A 22671-nucleotide genomic window follows, 5' to 3' on the forward strand; every position below is an offset into this window, starting at 1 on the left:
GAAGTTTGTCAACCTACAATGACTGTTTTTTTTTTTTTTTCCCTACCAATAACAAAAAGCAAGAAAAAAGCAAGAGGTGATTTCTGTTGTGTTGCCTAAGGGTGACTCTCATTGCATTTGTCTTAATATATAATATATAGATACATTCTTAACATTCAACCTATACCTGGTATGGGCAGTCTTTTTCACTGCTAGAAGTTTTGCTGCCATTGTAGCCAAAAGACAAACTTCTTAGTAGTTCACAACCTGTTGAGACTGATTTATTCTTTGCAATGACTGGCCCGCTATACTAGAGGCAGCACGCATCTCCTCCAGTAAGAAAAATCAAGGTCGAAAGCACACTAACAAAACTTGGTGTATGTTGAGATTGTGTGTTTGTATCCCCATGTCCTCTTCTACTGATGCAATATATATCATTTCCAGGCAAAAGAAGCTTTAATGATAAACTGCACTACTCTTATTCTATTGTTTGGCATAGTTCTGTAACCGGGACTGTTAAATCATCAAGTAATATCAGTGCAGACCTAGATTTAGATCTCAACCACTAGCTAAAATCTGTGTTTTTCATTGCATAGACCATAGAACCTGCTTAGAACAGAAAAGAGACTCCTAAAAAGTTCTGGTTACCATGAATTAGATCGTCAAACATTTTTCCTGGCTTGGATGCAGGGTAGTACCTTTTATCTCAATTGAAATTATCATAGTTTGATCCTTGGCTTAATAGTGGTGTCAGTTTGGACCAACTAAATCAAGGTACAAGATCTCAACATGCACCAGTGCTACGTTAAGGACCAGTATTTGTTTATTTGACTTTGCTATTCACTGCAGATAAATTGTTGGCATTTGTGGGAGAAGAATTCGCAGGGAGCTTTGTGCTGTTTTGTGGGAAAGGAATTCACAGGTGGCTTCGTGCTGTTTCACATGTCCCTGAGTTACAGATAATGAGGAAAATAGCGGTAGAACCAAAAACTTGAGCAAGGATGAGATAAAGTAAATTGGCTACAGTGTTAAAGATGAGTTTTGGGCAGTGGCCAATTTCTGGCTGGCTCGGGGCGCGTGTCTGAGGGTCTCTAACCAATGGTAAGACAGATTCGGGCGCACGGACAGCGTGTGGGGCTACGGGGAAAGTATACGTAGTGGTGAAAAATGGCAATAAAGGCCCTGCTGTTGAAGAGCCATCAGGAGTCCATGTCGTGCATGCCTTCAATTGGTGACCCCGATGTGATAGGGGAGGAGCAGCGCGGCACAAGCGTCCGAAGGGAAGCCAGCCGAACGAGTCAAGCTCGCAGCTGGACTGCAGCTTCAACCCCGGGACATCACCTGAAGGACAGGTGAGCGGCTGGGCATTGATCAAGGAGCTAGCCTTTCGGCAGAGGAAGAGGCTATAGTGAAACTACTAACGCAACTCCTAATAGACAGGGGAGTAAAATCTGATCTGTTTGAGATAAAGCTATTATTGAAATTTTTGCGAAAACAAGGGTTCCCCTCAATGGCTTCCACAGTATTTGATGTAAAAACTTGGGACCAAGCGGGGGAAAAAATATGGGAAGCAGCGTCCAGTGGGGATACTAATGCTGCTGAGGTGATGACTATGTGGCGGCTAGTGACAGAGACTTTAAGATCGTGGCAGGCAGAAAAGGAATTACAGAACGCCGCTGCCCAGGCAATAACAGCAGCCGAACCGAGATCGGAGCCTGCAAGGTCACCAGAGCGGTGCGATTTGATAGACCTGGGGGATGACAAGGAAGAGGGCCCCTGCCCGCTGAGCCCCTCGGCTCCCCCCTTGCCTGCCCCCATAACGCCTCCCTGCGGGCCCGAGCTTTCGGCCCGCGGCAACGAGGGGAGCTGGTGCGCCGGGGAGCGCTAAGGGACGGGGACCCGGTAGGAACGGCTTTCCCGATGCAGGTGCGGCCCAACGGTCCAAATGAATATAATGCCTTCCACGGGGACCTAATTAAAGAATTAAGAAAGACTGTGACTACCTACGGGTTACCCGCACCGTTTACTCAGCCGTTGTCAGAAAACGTTACGACCGGTCGGTTTTCGGTGCCGTACGACTGCCGCCAGCGCCGCCGCCCGCCCCGTTGTCAGCTCCGGGCACCCGCCGGCGGCTGCGGCGTTTCTCCGGTTTGGGCGCCCGCCCGCCCGCGCGCACCGGGCGCTGCCGCGTTCCGCCGGCCCCGCGGCCCCCCGCTCCGCCTGCCCTCCGAGGCCGGACAGAGCCGCGCCCCGCGACAGCCCCCACGGCCGCAAGCGCCGCCGCCGCTGCTATCCACCCCGCCCGGCCCCGGTCCTCCCCCCCCCCTCAGCCCGCCGGCCCTTCTGCTGGCGCTGCGGGCCGCCGCCGGCAGCTCGGCCAAGGGTGTGGGTGGATGCGCTGGAAAGGCAGCCCCGGCTCTCAGCAGTGAACACAAGCTCAATAAATCCCAGCGGCTGAAAAACGTTTTCAAAGAATATGGTGCTGTAGGAGTTTCCTTCCGCGTTGGAATTTCATTAGTATCTCTAGGAATCTTCTACCTGGCCGTGTCAAGTGGTGTGGACATGACTGCGGTTCTCTTCAAACTTGGTTTCAGTGAATCATCGCTGCAATCTAAAAGGGCTGCTGGTACAGGCACATTTCTGTTGGCATATGCTATTCACAAATTGTTTGCTCCAGTACGACTCAGCATTACTATAGTTTCTGTGCCATTCATTGTCCGATACTGCTGGAAGATTGGTTTCTTTAAACCTCCCACCCCAAATCCGTGATAACTTCTTATGGTTTTTATTCGCCCAACATGGGGCTCAAGGAATTTGAGATAGGATGATAGTCGAGAGAAGTAGCGGGCAAAACATGGACTGGATCTTTTTTATGAATGTAAGTGTTGTGAAGAATTTAAGAAAGCAGCAATTGTGAGGAATATGTTTCATATTAGCATGGTGAAGGGACGAGGGGTGGTCTGTGTGTCAGTTGTCCACCTTGTCAGTGTTGTGATGATGTTATGTTTATTTTGGTGTGGGGAATTCTTTTTCTTTTTGATGTAAGTGAAGTTTGTGAAGACTGTGATAATTGTAAAGTAAGAGTATATGGAATGTAGTGTTTACGTGGCAAGGTATTGGTAGCAGGGAGCCATAGGGGTGGCTTCTGTGAGAAGAATCTCAAAGCTGCCCCATGTTAGGTAAGGGCCCCGGTGCTGAACAGAGCCGAGCCAATAAGCGATGTTGTTTGAGCCTCTGTGAGAGCAGATGTAAGAAAGAGAAAAGAAAAGGAAAAAAAAAAAAAAAAGGGAAAAAAACACTGTCACACAGCAGCTGGGAGAGTGAGAGGAGTGAGAAACAGCCTTGCAGGCGCCAAGGTCAGTGAAGGAGGAGGGGGAGAGGTGCTCCAGGCACCGGAGCAGAAGTCCCCTGAGGCCTGTGGTGAGGGCCACGGTGAAGCAGGCTGTCCCCCTGCAGCCCACGGAGTACCACGGTGGAGCAGGGTTCCGCGCTGCAGCCCCACTGCCACGGTTACCACCGTGGACACCCTTTCAGCAAGAACCAGAGAGAGTGCCAGAGTGGATGCCTCCACAGTAACAGATGCCACGTTGTGGTGTACTCACATTCATAAAATTCCATTTAATGTCAAAGGACCAATAGCGAATGACTGTAGTGTATTGCTGCTAGGATGATCAAGTACAACTTTGACCGGATTGTTTGTTTTGCCGGGGATAATTGATGTCGATTATAATGGACAAATCCAAACTATGGCTTGGACACCGTCTCCACCATTGTCAATACCAAAGGGAACTAGAATTGCTCAATTAATTCTTTTCCGAGCAGTAGTCTGCAGGACTTGGTTCAAGAACAACTCCAACAAGGACATATTGTTCCGACAAACAGCCCATGGAATTCACCAGTGTTTGTTATCAAGAAGAAGAGCGGGAAATGGAGATTACTGCATGATTTGTGACGAATCAATGCAGTGATCGAGGACATTGCAGCCAGAAAATAAAAAAAAAAAAAAAAGAGAAAAAAAAAGGGACAAAAAAGAGAAAAAAAAAAGGAAAAAAGAAAAAAAAACAGTACCTTTGAATATTGCATTGGACTAGCAATATGCTGTAGGTGTTGCTCAGCGCATTGAGAGGGCACATTTGAGACACATCCCAAAGGAAAACTTGTTTCTAAAATTTAAAGAGCTGTTATTTTTGGTAGAGCAGCGAGTGCACCTGTATGGTATTATACATAAGCAGAGCCACACCATGTTACCCGGTATTTTTGCAGAGGGCAACACACACGCTGACCAGCTAACTAATATGACCCTGACTGCCCTGGTGCCTAAGGTGCTGGAGCAAGCTCGGTTATCCCATGCCTTTTTCCATCAATCCGCCAAAGTCTTGGCGAAACAATCCACTATATCAGTCACTGACGCCAAATTGATTGTCCAAACATGTCATGACTGTCAACAACATGTTTCGACCCTGTCTTTAATTGTAAACCATAGAGGTCTACGGTCCTTACAGTTATGGCGGACCGATGTAATGCATATTCCAGAATTTGGTCACTTGAAATATGTTCACGTATCGGTAGATACTTTCTCTCATGCTATTTGGGTGACAGTTGTGGTGGGTGAAAGTAGTCGCCATGTCCAGGCTCACTTCCGTGTTGCTTTCGTGGCACTAGGCATCCCAAAAGAAATAAAACCCGACAGTAGCCCCGCCTATGGTAGTCACTCCCTGCAAACCTTTTTTCAAACTTGGGGTATCCGACACGTCACAGGCATTCCTCATTCCCCTACGGGTCAAGCCATTGTTGAGCGCACACATCGCACCTTGAAAACACTGCCAAATAAACAAAAAGGGGGAGACACCCAGGAAACACCACAGAACAGGTTGGGAAAGGCACTTCACGTAATGACTCACCTATCATTACCCTTTCCTCACAAAGAGGTACCGCCCATAGTAAAACATTACAAAAATATGAATTCCGCACTGTCACGGGTGCCACGGTCAGAGCAGGCCTTAGTAATAGTAAATTTAAATACAGGTCTTTGGGAGGGACCCCAGCCTCTAATAACTTGGGGTCAAGGGTATGCTTGTGTCTCCACAGGTCACGGACCAAGATGGGTACCAGCAAGGGGGGTAAGGCCATGGTTGGTCTCCTCCTCACAATCACCGCCGTCATCAGTTATTGCCAGCCCTGGGTCTCCATCCAACCACGCCACAACATCTGGGTCACCCTTGCCAATATGACAGGACAAGAAGCGATGTGCCTGTCCCGGGCTAGTGCTAACGATCCATTCACGACATGTCTGGTGGGGAACCCAGCAGATAACAAAGACTGCACTGTCTACTTGCCGCAAGCGCCCCTAGAGCCACAGGAATTAGACATCCTGGGATGTGTAACAGCAACAGCATGTGTAAGGTTTAATTGCTCAGGCAAAAAAACAAATCATGAAACAAATGGTCAACGCCACACGGTTCTTATTGCAATGCATCTCTTTGCTGTAATTATACAAAACTTTAATAGCATCCTTCCTTGCACCAGGAGCCGCTCTGCTCGGCTGTGGGATCGACTGTGGAACGGACGCCCCTAGGTGCACCCCGAGCATTTTTTCCTCGGAGGGGTCTCCACTCTCAGCCGCTCTCCACGGGAGCAGACAAGGACCTCCTGAAGCCGCACACAAATTATTTTAAGTGATGTTTTCTTGTGGTATGAATGAGAAGTGCAAGAGGCCTCTTTGCATGATTGTGTGATTGTGCTGTGTGAGTAAAAAGCAGTATCGCTGCAAAGCAACATTCCTAGCACTTAGTGGCTTGTTGACTGATGTAGATTCTAGTAGGCACGCTACTTTACAATCGTAGCTCTGCATGTGATTTTCACCCTGTTGCTTATTGTACCTTGCTTATTGCAGTGTCTGCGGTGATTGATAGAAAAATCTATAGAAAGCGTTTGGTTGATTGAAAATAAAAAAGGGGGAATTGTGGGAGAAGAATTCGCAGGGAGCTTTGTGCTGTTTTGTGGGAAAGGAATTCACAGGTGGCTTCGTGCTGTTTCACACGTCCCTGAGTTACAGATAATGAGGAAAACAGCGGCAGAACCAAAAACTTGAGCAAGGATGAGATAAAGTAAATTGGCTACAGTGTTAAAGATGAGTGGAACTGGCAGTGATGAGTGGAATTGAAAAAGATGAGTGGAATTGGCAGTGGCCAATTTCTGGCTGGCTCGAGGCGTGTGTCTGAGGGTCTCTAACCAATGGTAAGACAGATTCGGGCGCACGGACAGCGTGTGGGGCTACGGGGAAGGTATACGTAGTGGTGAAAAATGGTAATAAAGGCCCTGCTGTTGAAGAGCCATCAGGAGTCCATGTTGTGCATGCCTTCAGGCATTTACTCTTGGACAGAGGATTTCTCATGGAAAAGAAAAACATTTAAGGGGCTCCAGGCATGGTTCAAACGTACCCCTTCCCAAAAGGAGATGCAGGTTGACCTTCTAACTTCAGATACCATGGGGAGCAAGGCTTTCTAACCAGAAGGTCTGCAACAAACCCTTATTCCAAGAATATTTAAAGTGATGAGAAAATTATATCAAAGTAGATCCAGGACAAATCCATAATTCCTATTTAACATCAAAACAGAAAATAAAATTAAAGTTTCTCAAAGTGTTTGCACCACAGACTCTTTCCTCGAAAATGAAATACGTTAAGTGCTGATTTTGTATTTTATATATTTTTAAAAATCAAATATATTAGGGAAAATAGCAAAAGAAATTTTAGTTAAATGAACACATCTTGACATTCCTGTCTGTTGCCTAGATTCTTTAGCACTTTTGTTTAAGGTACACACAGAATGAAGGTGTCAATACATTTCATAAAGGAAATGTTGAAAGGCAACATTTTTCATAAGTGTTATATTTTGACATTGTCATTTCCTTTCTTTTAGCCAAACGTGCTAGTGTATTTTGTCTCCATAAAATAAAATTTTTGGTGAATTTTGTATAGCTTGTAAAAAAAGAAAAGAAAAAAATAAAAATCTTGCAGAATCTTTCTCCTCCTTTCTTTCCCCAGGAAGTTTAGACTGGAAATTTTTTATGTCATCGTTAAATGGAAGTACAGGTATGGATTTCCACAGGGTTTGCACATTCTTGGATCCCACAATTATGTCCTTTAATACATTTCTCTTGTCTTTCGTTTTCACCTTGGGCATACTTTTCAAACTTATTCTGCCACTTTAAAAAATTATTGCTCCTGCTTTCAATTAATGCAGTAATGGGTTCTTGGATAAACTAGTACTATAAGATGGTGTCCAACATTGCTGTAAACAGAGTTTGCTCATTTACCTGTGCTAGGAAAATTCTAAGTTCACTTCTAAAGTACTAATCTGAAACAACACCAAAACCCCAACCCTGAAGCCAAACACTTGCCGAAGCTGATGGGCTGGGGATGGAGACAGAGACTGGGAGAGAGGGGGAGCAGGGGAGAGTCAAGCTGGGTTTCGGTCTACAGAATGACTGGAAATGTGTTGATTTTGGTTTTATGGTGGACAAGCCTAGATCCTACAAAGATATTTTTACTTGTTTAAATAATTAAAATAATATATAATATACACTATAATTATCAATAATAATAAAAATCCTTGCTTAAATACTGTACAACACTTTACTGAAGCCAATTATCCCATCTGGAGTGTGTAAAGTTAAGCACGTAAATCAGGTTTTGCAAGACATGGACCATTTCGACATGTCTTTTGACACCTGTGGTCCCACATGGAAAACTCTGTAGAAAGGTTCTTCACCTCACCAACCTACTAGGGAGGATTCTCCATGTTTCAGTGAGACATTGAGTGAGTTGTGGATGTCAGTTGCGTAGAAAATGAGATTTAGAAGTTTCCAAATATGATAACAATCTGTTATACCACATAGGAGATTGAAAGCATGACTCTAAGAAAGATGACTATGGTAAACATGTAAGAGTTTAATTTTCAGGTTATTAAAAAGCAATGGTTATTTAAGATCCTTTATGACTTGGATATGTAAGAAGTTCATATTTTTGACAGGACAGTGAGAACTCCATTTCTGTCAGTACTTAACTATATATTAAGCTTTGAGATGCTCTACAACATTGTTAAAATTTGTTCCTGGTATGAATATGAATCTAGACTTTTATTTATTTATTTATTTATTTTCTGTTTATTTGTTTGTTTTTGTTTCATGAGCAGAAACAGCTTTCTCTATCAGTAAAGTTTTTGTTTCTTCAACTTTATGGAAAATCTGAAAAAATCAATGAGGCAAGTACAATTTTACCTGCAAGGCTGCTTTTGCCTTCTAAACAGATACGTACTTATTTCTTTCCTAAACTAAATTAAAGTTTCAGATTTCAACTACATGTTTCAAAAAGGACTCCACCTTATCAAAAATAGCAAGGTTATTTTCTACAGTTGTATAAGTCTTAGACTGCTTTTGTGCATACGGAACATGAACGGACAGTAAGACCACTTTAACTTTTACATTGAGAAAAAGACTTAAACTCGTAGCTTGCATTTCTTCAACATGAAGACTGTTGAAATGCACTGTGCAAAGCAAGGTTCATATACTAAAGGGGTAGAAATATGGCATTTTGAAAGACAACTTTAAGCCAATCACATAAAACTTATATTTTGGAAAAGAAAGCAAGAAAAAATAAGGAGTAAATCTATTAATTATGTGAGAGCCAGGAAAGAATTAACCTGTGCTTAGTTATAGACTTTAAAACATCTCAATAGATGTCAAATGAAACAGAAAAGCTGTTTAAATTGCACCTTAATTCTTGTTTAAGAACTCTCCAGCAATAATTTAAATCAGAATGTTAAAACTGTTATAGTATGTTTGAAATTAATTTTGCCATTTTAATAACTCAAAGCTATCTGTAAATGCACAGCTAGCACATATCTGTGACATTAGTAAAGTCATGAAAAGAACATTACGCATTAAGTTTGCTATAAGTATACATTTCAATTGAAACTTTAATATGCAGTCTTTGAGCATTATTATACTTTTAAGACTAAAAAGAACTGTAATAAGAGTTTTAACAAGATGGCACTTCTTGGGCTTCTTATTTTAAAATAATCTGGAACTGGGTACTTAGTTCACAATCTACTGTCATCATGGAACTCCATGACATTGGAATGCAATAAATTGACTCAGACTAGGCAGGATCTACATCAGACATTCTAGGTACATATAGAGAAAAACAGTTACTGAAATACTCTTAAAAGACAGACATTGGATTTTCCCCCAAATATAAAAAAAATCTATTGATATGGATACATACTTTCATCTCCTCGTAGATACCTGCAATATACTGAGAATGTGAAGTCACCGAGCAGTTCTTAAGAAGAATTTCTAAAGAGTTTTGTAAATGGACATATGTCATTGCTGCAGTTATCTTCCCAGGAAAAGTGAAACATTTCTTAGCAGAAGGCTTTAAGGAAGTTCAGTTTGTAAAACGCAGTAACTTTAAGAAATGAGCTGCATTATCCTCTCTAATCTTTTGATACATTCCAAATTAATACTAATTGAGAAAACTAAGAAAAAAGAAAGACAAAGCAAAACATGGAAAAATACGTTCATTAGTTTTAAAGAGGTCCTTTTTGTATTTCAAGGTTCCTTTAGCACATCTAATATCAATTGTTTTTGTTATAGCTAGGTTTTATTACTATCTACTTATAACATGAAATAAATAAAACAGATGATCCCTACATACTGCATGTTGGAAACATTTAGGTTTCATTGGTAATTAAAATAACACAGTAAAAGATCATTTGGTCAAATCATTTCCCAAGTATCCTTACAAAACTGTGAGTTAAAGAGTAAGTATAAAAATAGGAAGAAAACCACTGTTCTTTATCGCTACTTCAGTAGTTCAAGAAATGCCATAAATCCAAGAGTCTCGGAAAAATAGCACATTGTATTTTAAAGCGGTAAAAGATTCTGTGCATTCTACTCAGAATTAAAAGTGGATAATAAAATCTTAATTGAGAATGATTCAGAAAGTAAAAAAGTAGAAATATACTACAAAACATAAGCATGTATTTCAAATTAAAATGTATTGAGTATCAGTGCAGCATCAACTGGAATTTTGTGTGGCTGCATATGCATATCATAGAAATTTATTTATCTTCTGCTTTATGTTACCAATAATAATCACATTCAAATCTGATTCATTAATAATCTAAGATAATTTAGATTGTGCTTGTTGGAAAAGAATTCGAGAAAAATAAATTCCTTCCAAACAGAAACTGTCATATTGAACCCTGTAGGTACACACTGTCATACCCAATGATCAGTACATTTAAATACTTTTTGAATGTTTTCTGAGTTTCTTTACGTACAAGTAGATTCACAGGTATTGAAAGGAAAAAAAAACTTAGTGTTTTCATCAGCAACTCAAAATATAAGGTGATTTCTGGCACCTCTGTTTATAGGCTTAGCTAAATAGCAAAGCTGATGGTTTTCTATCTGCAAAACAAGTTAATGTTCTAGTCGCCATAAATGATAGATGCTATCAGCAACTCATTCAAAAGATCAGTTAGCCATTAAAATAGTCAGTTTTAACTCAAAATGTTGCCTTCACAAATGATACGCATGAATTGGCTATCTTCTAATCACACAATAACCATTAGCCTCTCCCAAAAGTCTTCATACATTTGGGGCTGAAAAAGAAAACATACAGAACAGCACAAAACAATTTCCTGAACAAACAAGAGATTCCATCTTCCGCTAAAACCTGCAATATCTCTAAAGGATTTTGAGATAAATGGACTCTTAGGAACAGGAAAGAATAGGAATAAGATTTGTTACACACTTGAGAAATACAGTCAACAGGCTCTGTTCCTACCTGAGAAGAGAGCAGATCCAATCATTCAACTCAAAGACTCCGGATTCTCTCTGGTGTAACTGGAACAGCCTTCACTTTTAAGAAGCTATAGCCTCTCAGACAGGAGGAAATCTGGCACCATCTTCCATAAAATGCACACGCATGCAAACATAAGAAAGAAAAAAAGAGTCAACCCCAAAACAGTCAACAAAGGACAAAAATACTGCCTGCACCACAAATCCATCGGTTTTCTGATCCCCTGTCTGAGAAGCTTTTATTGCTACCTCTAAAATGTAACTCATCTGAGAAGGAAATACACCAGTGTACAGTCATCTTAGTATGTTTTTTTTTTTTTCTTTTCCAGATGTAGTCAATGATTGCAGTATAGTTTAGGATCTCTTTCCTGGTTCTAATTTTCAGTGAAATTCATAGGTCAGTTTGATTCATTTCCCATCCCTTGAAAATCAAGGTACAGATTTACTCTTTACAAAATCAGTCAATTTTTGTTTGTTTTTTTTGGAGCAGAAAGACAGCATTCTTTACGATACCTGATAATAACCTGGCTGACGTGATATTTCAGAGCTTTATGTCTGTTTGTATTTTTATTTTTTATTTTTTATTTTTTATTTTTTATTTTTTGTTTGTGTGTGTGTATTTTTTCCTTTTCTCACCTGCTTCAGGGTCTAGTCCTGCAGTTATCAGGCAACAAACCCATGTATTTTTACGGGTTCAGTTGTTCAGTCTGCATCAGTCTCCTTCAAATTGAATCTGGTTTTGTAAAAATACAGGAGGTCTAGCGTTCATGTCAAAGGGGCATAACTAATTTTTGCAGGCCTTTTCTTTCAGCTCTTTGACCTGAGCTCAAGGACTAGCTGTTTTTGCCATTTTCAAGTTAAAACTTGCATTAATATAGTCTTTTTCTTATGCAGTTTTTGCAAATTACTAATAAATTAAGGACATCTTGCAACTTGCAGACCAGAGTCTTGCCTTTTGGAACATATTTCTTCTCACCTTATAATACTGTAGATAAAAAGTTTTTTTTGTTTGTTTTGTTGTTGTTGTTGTTGTTGTTGTTGTTGTTTTTCCCTCAAAACTTTTCTAAAGCTACAGTAAATATGGAATAAATTAGTAGCATTGCTGATGCCAGTTAGGACTAAATCATTCTTTGTCATCACAGTGCAGAAGACCTGAAAGGCAGTGAAGCTGAGAATTAATAGAATAATGAGAACAGAAGAGCTGTAAAATATATTATCTGGCAATCTGTCCACAATATCCTCAGAAGTACTTGCCAGAACTGTATCTCAGATCCATACCAAGCCCATTTCAAGGATTTTAAAATACACTCTTTAAGCATAGGTGAAATACAATTGTTTTTAACATGTTTGCAGTGCCAAATTGCTGCTCCACTCTTCTAATTTAATTCTCGTTTTATTCATATTTTATTCCTGATTCATTCCTTATTTACCTTATCATAATTATGCCAATGTGTTTGTTTGTGGGTGTTTTCCTCTTTCACAAGTCTAAAATTGATAGATATGAAATTTTTGTCCTTGTTTTCTTTTGGAAGACATCTGGAGCTTATGAGATATCTTCTGTCCCAGCTCGCTAATACTTTGAGGCTACACTTTGAGTGTATACACTTTGCATTTTTCAATAAGACCTGAGACATAAAACCCATTGGCTTCTTTTTGTTACCTATTACCTACTCTGAGATGTAGGACTGTAACACATCATCGTAAGCCTCTTTTTAAACTATCTACTACGTCCCTTTGCTCTGAGATGAAGTTTTGCAATGGAAGTACATTCATTTTACAATCAGTTGTGCTTCTGCTTGAATTGCTTCCCTGACTCCTGTCATGGACTACCAAGCTATCAATGTCCTTTTATTCTCACTAATACACCAGTTTGTCCAGTGGCTGACATAACTTCTGTATTTCTGGAAAGCAGCTTTCTTCAGAAATCCTTCTTTTTAGAGGCACTACCTTTTCCTTTCTCAAATATTGCTTATGTTGCGCTTTCATTAGTCTGCTGCCTTAAACTGGAAATAAATATTCAGAACACTGTACAAAACTATCTCTGTTTTGTCTCATTTTTTCGTAAAGTCATATAATGACAAAGGTAACATTAAATTCCACCAATGCTGGAAAGTACATTACAGATTAATTACAAGAATAACACAGGAAGCATGTCATTGATAGGCCATGTGGAAGTGGAATTGATAAATGGGAGGGTTTTTAGAAAAAATTGAAAGAAAATGAAGGACTAGGTTACTTAAAACCATAAGAACGTGGCTCTTTATCTTTTCCTTCCTCCTTCATCATTATTTCAAGCAGATCCCATTTTATTCAAAAGTGTAGAAACCATGACCTGCTGAGATTTATTTAGGAATTATGAATTTATATTCACTTATTTGTGAAATCTGACACAATGAAAAAAGTCACCCATGTTTTCCTCAAGTTTTTTTGTGTACACTAGGGATTTTATTTTCTTTTATGTAGCTAATTTTGCTAAGATCAATGTCATGATGCCAGTTTATGCAATGTATATTCTCAGACCATCTCTATGTTTGCAAGCAACTCATTTTTAGCTTAAGACAAGCAATCCCATCCATGGACATCAAAAGCAAGAAATTGAACTGTTCTAGTCTTGGGTGCAAATGCTGGGAGCTCAGGGCAAGGAACTATAATGGGAAGGCTGTAACTGGAGCAGCTGCCTGTTCTTTTTTCATGTGTCCCCCTGCCCTGCCCCTCTCCCTGCATACCGCTAAAGTCACATCATTTTCTCTTGCAGTATTATTTCCAAGACTATTTTGCACTTCTCTCCCTGTCCTACTTTTCCCCTTTTAAAAATAAAAATTCATCAAAATTTTCTATGGATAAATCTGTGCCCTATTCTTCCTTGTTTCTCCAAGGAGACTAATAATACCTCCAAAAATGCTAGTCCCAGGTATGTGTGCGGAGTCTATCAAGGAACCGGATTATAGCTAGCCTCAGCACTAGTCTTCCAGCTGGCAGTTGGGAATCCTTGGCTGTGCCATTGCAGCTGCTGTATGTTTCCTTTGTATATGGTATGAGCAGATGGGAAAGTAGGGATTCTGCAGATTTAGACCTAATTATGGGAATTTGATAGTGATATAGTGATGCTATCTCGTTACAGTTTTAATAGCTCTGGAGCCAGACTGAACCTATAGTCTTTGCTAAGCAAAAATAGCACAGAGAATATTAGCACGTGCCTACACTGAAGGAGGGGTTTGTAGCAGCAAAAGTTGTCTGTGGGCTTCACACCTTGAGCACAGATGCATAATGTCAGGGCCCTGGCTGCACTAATAGGTCTTAATTTAGGCCCTACCCAGGCTCACCTGAGGCTCCCACCCATGTGCCCTCCGCATGAGCCCCTGAGTCCCATTTAAGCTCAAGGCGGTTTTTTCAGTATTTGCTTGAGCTGTGTTGAAAGACGGCTGCTCTCCTGCATGGGCCTTGAAAGCATGCTGCAGGCAGCTGGTCTGCTGGATAGACACCTCCACCCCACCTTGGAGGCAGGTTGTACCCATACATATCTCCTGGGGGGGTTTCAGACATGTGTAGTCCTGCTTCCTTTTGCTCCTGACTGGACCCCCGGGTTGACCCTGGGCCTGCTTCATTGCTGGCCTTGTCTTGGATTATTGATAGCTCCAGTTAGCGATGCGTACCTCTGTTAAATTCTCTGTTAGCTGTTCTGTTAGATTCTGTGGTACTGTGCCTTGCTGGTGAGGGCTTGCGCTGTGCTCATGGCCTTTTGGCTTGTCCTTGCCCCAGGACAGTCCCATTGTTGTTGCTTTCTGATGTGAATATGGAACTAAATGGCAGGATGGCAGCTGTAGCAGAAGATGGCTTAGATGTCTTATGTTTCAGTCATTTTGAAGCTCCTTCTCTTGAAAGCATGCATGATTCATCTTTATTTTGCTTTGTTACTGTAAGTTGAGCAATAGATTAAAATGTAATATTTCAACAAATATGACAGTGCAGTTCAGAAGCAGCAGTCAGGCTTGCTACAAAAGCAGCTGCAGTAATTGAAGGTACCATGGGCTCCAAGCTGTCTGACACTGCTTCTTTGCTGGCTTGGTACCAGTCACCGGGGCTGAGCTCACAAGGTGTAATGTCACCAGCAGGTCTTCTGGTCCAAACCACCTCTAACTGTGATTTCAAGGAATCGTATTGCCTGCCTGAGGTAGATAAGTGCTGGCAGGGTCATTCCCTCCTCTGCATGGAAGAAGAGGAGGCCTGGGTGAAGAGCTGTTCAGGAGCATGGCCATCATGACTCAAACTGCCAGCATCTGTATGCAGTGGGTAGGTGCAGTGTTGCCTAAAGAAAGCTTATAAATAATCTCATCTTCTATATGAGAAAAAGATTGCTTGATTATTTAAAATGAAAGGGCTGAAGGCAAGAAAGTATTGATGTTAAAGAACTATGGGAGGTAACTTGGATATGGCCTGAGAACTGAATGAATACTTTTGGGTTTCCACTGTGGCTGATAAGCAAAAGCAGATATGATAAGAGGGTTAAAGTATGGATTGGAAAAATAAATAAATAGAAGAAAGCAAAGATGAATGGTAAGAGAAAGAATACTCTCAATCCCAGACTAGAGTAGAATTGCAGCCCAGGCAGAAGGTACCCTAAATAAGGAGGAAGCACATTGTATGGACAGATAAATGTCAATTGATCTGACTTAAACCTGAAGGGAAACAATTGTGGTAGTTAAAGAACATGGAGGTGAAATACAATATGAGGCTTACAGGGATGAAGTTCTTTCATAAAGTAAATTTTTACATAATTAAATTATTAAGCTTGGCTCTACCCCATTATATTTATAGTCATAAAATGCTCTTTAATTATGATATTTAGTTGTTTGCCATGTAATTAGGAATTCACATATTTTTGTGTTCAGCTTTTAAAAATGAATATATTACAGTACATTCTGTGTATCTTCAGCTACAACATTTAAATTTCAGCGTGTTCTACAAGTCAAGCTAAGTCTGAAGGAAATCCATATAATGTTTACTCAAATTCAGATAGGCAATATATCGAATACTAGTTAATAGAAGCAACAAATGCCAGAGACCGATGTTTAGTGACCAGCAAAGTAATAATCATAGCATAGACATGCTGTAGGAAAGCTGCAACAATTGTTGCTTTCTGATGCTGTGAACATGACAGCCACTTCGAAGTCTCTTCGATGCTCACCCCTGCAGCAGTGCCCCTCAAAAAGCATGCAATTTTTGGAAGTCAGTAATATCTTCTATTTGCCAAGACTCAAAGCCAGATCAGGATGGACGTCCTCATAAATCCTTGCGTTCCTACGACAATATAAAGGAGGACAATACAAAGTCTCTTTGTTAGGCTTATTATTTTCCGTAGTTTGGCAAACTTTGAAGCAATAGAGGTCTTCTGGGAGACAGCCAATAAGAATCTGTCTCCACTTAATTCATCACAAATGTTATTTAAAATAACCTTGTCTGTACATAAAAAAAAATAATAAATAAATCCTTTGTGTGCAATGTGAATACCAGAATTATTGGTTCTCATCTTTGGTCTTTCAGTGGTGTAGTTAAAAAGAAGGAGCAGACTTAGAGGATGTAAAGGAGAGTTAAAGTCTTCTGGTTACTGAGAGATCTTGTGAAAACATGAGTCTCTTCCAGACTGCTCCAGAAACAAGGAGCATGTCAAAATACTGGTTCTGCTTTCTTTTCAAAGCCTGTTTGGACATAGTAGTTTAAAACAAAATAGCACAAGATGTTTATACTGCAGGATATGTAAGAGGAATTTAGAAATTTGGCAAAGGAAGATTTGAATGACCTGCAGTTGCCATTGAATTCTGCAACTGGTGCAGGAATGAGGAGTGAGGACCTAGGATATACCCCAGAACGGCCGAGGTGGGAAGGGACCTCTGAAGATCATCCAGTCCAACCCCCCTGCCAGGCAGGATCACCTAGAGCACACTGCGCAGGATGGCATCCAGGCAGGGTTTGAATATCTCCAGGGAAGGAGACTGCACAGCCTCTCTGGGCAGCCTGTCCCAGTGCTCTGCCACCCTCCCAGTACAGAAGTGCCCCCTCGTATTGAGCCGGAACCTCCTGTGCTTCAGTTTGTACCCATTGCCTCTCATCCTGTCGCTGGGCACAACTGAAAAGAGATGGGCTCCATCCTCTCGACACCCTCCCCTCGGATATTTATACACATTGATGAGGTCTTCCCTCAGTCTTCTCTTTTCCAGGCTAAACAGGCCCAGCTCTCAGGGCAACCTGCAGCAGTTGTCTGTTCAGTGCATGGCCCCCAGATCCACAGATGGGTATCCCTGCTCTCCGTGAGTGCTTCCCTATGGCCTGCCTCACTGTAAGGATGAGGCTGCTGTACCCTCCTCTCTGCAGAACATCTGTGTTGGAGCAGGATCCACTGAAGTCAAAATGTACCCTTGGAGGCTGCTGTAAAATAACTTCAAGACATTTATTGAGGCTACATCATAAAAAGAACTTTTGCAGCTATGTGAAAATAGATAAAGAAGATGGATATGTTAACATAGGAATGCAACTCCATCCAGAACATAAGCATTAAGATAAAAGTTTAAGATAATTCAGACTTTCCAAGATTACATGCCCAAATTCCAGTCTTAAATTACTAATTGGAGAGACCGTGGTTACTGAAAGATAAATATTTTGACTTCCAGTAACTGTAGAATGATGAACTAAAATTCATAATACTGAGGTAGTATGGTAAAAGAAGTATAAAAGCAATTATTAAAACAAACTTTTAGTTTGACTCCTAATTAGTAACTATGCCTGTGGATTTGCTGTTCTGAATCAGTGTTGATGGAGAAAAAGTACTTATTGAAAACTGTTAATTAATAGAATTTTATCAACTTGCTATTAGCAAAAAATATAATCTATAGATTTAATGGACATCTATTCTTACCCTTTCAGATGAGTTAATGATAAACTCTAATAGTTTTCCCTGCAGTAGAAGTTCTCCAAATATAGTATGTGGGCCAAAACTTTTGACCACTGTCAAAACCTCTCCACCGAGTGAGATTCAGACCGTTTTCAGGAGGTGTAAATGTGCTTATGTTGAACGTTGCCCAATGAAATTACTATATTTTATATGTTCTATGTTTCATACAGATGTTTTGAGAGTCTTCAGCTTTTTATTGATAATCTTTGATTATAAGTCCAGGAGCTTTTCTGCTATCTGTTTCAAAGGAAAAATGTGAATATCTATGGTGGCTGGTAACTGTCCTGAGACACTTCTACCTGACAAAAAGTAGTTAAGTAAAGAAAGATGAAGTAGTCACTCGGGCCAAGGGAAAACAAACAAACTTTTATTTTAAAATTTGGTACTTTTGTCTAGTAACAATTTCTGTCTGGAGAATTTAAATCCAAAGTAGTCAGGCTTGATTAGATGCAGCTTAAGCCTTTCTACATGGAAGGTGCCTTGAAACATCTATTTGCTGAAAGATGCTTGGAAATCTGTGGGGATTTCAGCATGAGAAGAAATATTTCACAACTCTGCTTGTTCCAGAATCAATTTTTAATTTTCTGGTTGCTGCTGCTGGAGCATCTTACTTGTGTTCTTGATAGCATAGAGGGGGAAGGTAGGGAGCAAGGTAACTGTCATGCCTACATGAGGGAGGGAGGGGAGCAGCCCACCCTCAGTACTAACATTTGGTTTTGTTCTAATTTTAGGTAGTTTTATAACTAGACGCCAAGCTGTGTTGGTATTAAGGAGAACAGAAGAAAGGAAGAAATTGTACAGAAAGCGTACTTGGGAAATGATGGCAAGTGTGACTTCAGTAGGGCTAGGGCTTCATTCTGTGCCTGACTTTGGACTTCTATTAACTTTTTTCTGTAGTGTAGAAGAACAGTAATCTGGGAGAATACCTTGCATAACTCAGACTTCCGCATTTACTCTGTTCTTCCAAGCACTAGAGAACATCTCTTGCCCTTAGAGAAAAAAACAGTGTAAACAGTGCATTCTCCTTGGGGTCAAAGTCTCCTCAAAAGAGCGAAGATGAGATATACTGGCTGATCCTCAGACAAAGCCCTTCTGTGTGGGTCTGCCAGCTCTGGCCATGATGCTAAGTAACCATTTACCCACAGCTGCTTGGGTTGCAGCCGGAGGGGGTGAGTTATCTTTTCACGTGTGCTTCCAGGGTCAAAATTCAGGCTCCATATTTTGGAACTGTAAACTACAGCCCCTTGTGCTCCTGTTTGACTGTATCATGACACCTCTGTGAACTACATGCAACCAGGAATGTGGTTTGACAAATTCCTTAATCCCTGTTGATAAGAGGCAAGATTGTGCTTTCCTATGGCAGGAACAGGCTCTAGATGTATACTTTATTTTACTAAAGCCAGATACAAAACAGGTTCAGGGGCCCAGTTCCATGCACTGTGTCCACAGGATTTCTTCCTCACTGGCTAGATTTTTTCCTTGCCCATGGACACACAGCTGTATTGTTCCAAGATGGGAACAGAGCCACTGTCTCTAGATCAGATTCAGAAACAAAGCTGTCAGCCATGTGAACCAAAGCAACAGTTGTGATGAGCAAATCATCTTTGTATCCTGACAAGGATGTTTCTTTGGCTTGGATGCTGGACTTGAATCAAAACTTTGCATCAAAACTGCAAAAAAAGATGAGTTTTGACAGTACATGTGTGTGGAGAGGGGCAAATTAAGTGGAGAGCAAACCAACTTATCCTTGACTATCTTCCTCCAGGGGCTGTTGAATGTTCAGTGACTGCATTCCTGCTGGGGACTAGCAGGAGTACAAGTGGGAACTTGAATGGACATGGTAAAGGAATGTTTAGATGCAACAGTATGGTCCAGCATGGCAGCCTGGGGCTTCTTGGCAGTGATGTGTCTTATTCTCAGACTGGGTGTTTTGCAATAGTAAATTATCTGAAGTGTTCCTTTGATTGTGCTGATGGGCATTGGGATCAGCTCTGTCCATAAACTCCATGCAGCTCACCAGGATGTCTTGCAAAGACAAAAAGCTGAAGGAAATAGGGAAATGTCACAAATCAGGATTGCATGAAAACCTGTGCCCATTCAACCAATAAATCTGACTTAGTAAAACCAGATGCAAAACTGCATGTCTAGAAAGAAAGCATGCAGGCCATACATAAAGAATGGCCAAATGGAAATCAGCAACTGTACAAAGGATGTAGCAGTTAAACAGGAATGGATAAGCAGTGTCCTAGGGTCTCCAATACAAGCACTGTAAGTAACTTAATTAGGTGTTTGAGAATGCTCTCTGAAATTGCATCAGATACAAATTGCATTAAGTTTGATCAGGGAGACTCTTTTTTTTTTTTTTTTAATTAGGCTTAGATATCTGGAGGCTGCAAAGCATGGATTTGCTCTAAACAGAGAATGGAAAAAGGGCTGCCATGGAGAAGCTGCTCTCACCTGACTACACAGAGAGCCCAGCCGGGGGTTGGTAAAAGTGTCTAAGCTGGAAGCCTAAATACTGCTGTTGGGTCTAAGCTACTTGATTGCTGGATAGGCAGAAGTGAATTATGTTATTTGTCTCATTTTTTAATGATTTTTTTAAAAAAATAATAAAAACCTCATGTGGTGTAGCTTTTTTTTTTCTTTTTAAGACAGCATGGCATAAAGCAACTCAATGTGTATGTGCAAATGATCAGTCCTACTGGTCCAGGTCTGTTAGTGCTAATATTGTCCATACTGCTTTGCTGTTCTTCTAAGGATGAAGCTGTTTCAAATAAAAGTTGCAAGTGACACTTTTTGCAAGGCTGCCTTTGAACTTGGAGATAGAGCTCTCAGGCCCTCCCAAGCGCAGACACAGCTATCTCCATCTGTACACCAGATGGAGGCAAAAGAATAGCAGATGTTGACCTGTGACCTGGAAATTATTGGAGCCGGCTGTGTTCACCACTCCTGGAGTTAGGTGTCTGTGCTTGGCATTTGTCTCTACCACAGAGGAAACTGTTGGCTTGCTTGGCCTCAGTAGGTATAGGTCACTCTGGGCTGTAGCTGGTACTATATTAGGCTATACCTCTGTTCTAAGTTTTGCTGTATTGATTGATTCTTGGTTGATCAATATGTTCAGTCACAGTATAATGTGGAAGAACTTGGCTGGCCTTTCCCAGCATCTGTAGGAGTGCATTTTTAGCTTCTATATCAGTTAATGTAATTGCCAGAAACCAACAGGCCCTGTTGGTTGCTACACATCCCCTTAGAGAGAAAGGGGAGAGATCCAACTTGTAAGACAGAGTGGAAGAAGTGCTGACATAGCGTGTTCTGCCAGTGAGACCAGAATGAATGTATGTGGCAGAGGAGATAACCAATGCAGAATTTAATAGCCGGGTGTTCATTCTGGAACAAGCCCTGCAGCACTGAGTGCAGAGATTGCCTTGTTATGCAGGTATAGCGTGACCAGCATGTCATACCCTGTGGTTTTCAGAACTTGCACATCAAAAGATAACCTGCATGAAAGTCTACCTTAGTTCTTCACTAAAGGCAGGTCTATGTCAACAGCTAAGCCTGGAACTGGCAAACTTGTTGCTGAGGCTAGGATGGTGGTGCAATTACCTGGTGATGTTCAAGAGAGTTTTTGTGTTTTAGATGGGGCAGGTTGCTGTTATTCTGGGGACGGACTTGTCAAAGGACTCACGAAATGTATGGAGGCTGTCAACAGCTCATCTGGGCTGAAAATTGTTATCCTCTGCTGATGCACATGAGTACCCATAGTGGTATTTGACATTAAAACATGTCTGAGAACCACCACTTCTAAATGTTCTTGACCTAGCCAAGATATCCTTTCCAGCTGGTAAGAGGTATTTTTGTGACTTTAACCTAATGCTGTTTTATTACCATTTCCCATTTTTCTGGTCTAGAAAGACCTCCAGGGGGTTGTAAGCAGGGGAAAAATGTTAATGTTGCACTGGCTTAGTACAGAGGTTAGCTCATTTCAAGATTTTCACATCAGGTGGGCTTGATGTATTTCACTTCAATGTGAATTTGAGGAAGAAGACTGAATGTAATCAGCAAGTGTAGCACCTAACCATCAAAAGGAAAAAAGAGGATGAGCGGGAGAGTAATGTTTCTACTGGTTTCTCCAACCATCAAACAAGCTGCTGACAAGACAAAAAAAAAAAAAAAAAAAACAACCCCCGTGGCTATTCTGAAGCAGCACGTTTTGTGTGTTGGCTTAAGAAACATGACACTTGTGTGAGCATGGAGAAACAATTTTTGAATGAAACTACTAAGCTGTAAAACTACTGGAAAAAAAAAGGGGGGGGGGGGGAAGCTCTGACAATGGCTTCCTGTGAAAGAGTATAGCTGTGTGGAGGATGCTTGATGTGGAGCAGGAATAATCAATTTCTCAAATTAAGGACCAGGGATCAAATGGCCACACAACAGTTCTGCAGAAAAGTGGCAGGCAGCAGAGCCCACAGATGCTGTGGGCTTGGATCCAGCTTGTGAACCATTGCAGCAATTGTTCACAAGCTGTTTCTGATCCCCTACAGTGTCATGATACAATGGAAAGGCAGACATTACACCAGAGAGTATAAGAAGCTATATCATGTATAACAAATTTGGAATAGACTTTCCCCTCCAAACTGCTTAGGTCCTTGCTGTTGCGATATATTCCATGTTGGATGCTGAAAGAAGTAAAGTAGGGTGCAGAAGGGGTTAGTAAGAACTCTTAAAAGAAAAAAAAAAATACAGAAAAATGAGATCTAAAGAGTTTCATTTCTGTTTTGAGGAGCTGGAAGCATTTACATGAATGAATCCTGGAACACTGGTTATTATTAGGTTACTGTGAAAACAGAAGAGGAAAGAACAAGCAAGAATGTGAAAATATC

General features: G+C 41.0%; 1 protein-coding gene and 1 long non-coding RNA gene across 5 annotated transcripts in view; one reads left to right on the forward strand and one right to left on the reverse strand.

Moving 5' to 3' along the window:
• The window catches only part of ASIP (agouti signaling protein), an 85423-nt gene extending 72586 nt beyond the window's left edge, over positions 1-12837 (reverse strand). The window contains exons 1-2 of one of the 3 annotated variants that reach the window (XM_083801216.1): positions 12276-12837; positions 10832-10952 (exon numbers count right to left, since the gene is read on the reverse strand). The gene's annotated coding sequence lies outside the window, so the exon portion shown is untranslated. Of the gene's footprint in view, positions 1-10831 lie in introns of all 3 variants that reach the window. The other 2 variants (XM_083801215.1, XM_083801214.1) reach the window with 2 other exon arrangements.
• Positions 12838-12987: 150 nt separating this feature from the next.
• LOC310882459 lies at positions 12988-21822 on the forward strand. Of its 2 annotated transcripts, none has more exons than XR_014572980.1 (3): positions 12988-14349; positions 14955-15135; positions 18523-21822. It is a non-coding gene; the product is annotated as an uncharacterized lncRNA (long non-coding RNA). The 2 variants fall into 2 exon arrangements; XR_014572981.1 differs by having other exon boundaries at positions 14958-15135.
• Positions 21823-22671: the final 849 nt, after the last annotated feature.

This window comes from Anser anser (genome assembly GCF_964211835.1).
Source record: "Anser anser genome assembly, chromosome: 16".
Lineage (NCBI taxonomy): Eukaryota > Metazoa > Chordata > Aves > Anseriformes > Anatidae > Anser > Anser anser.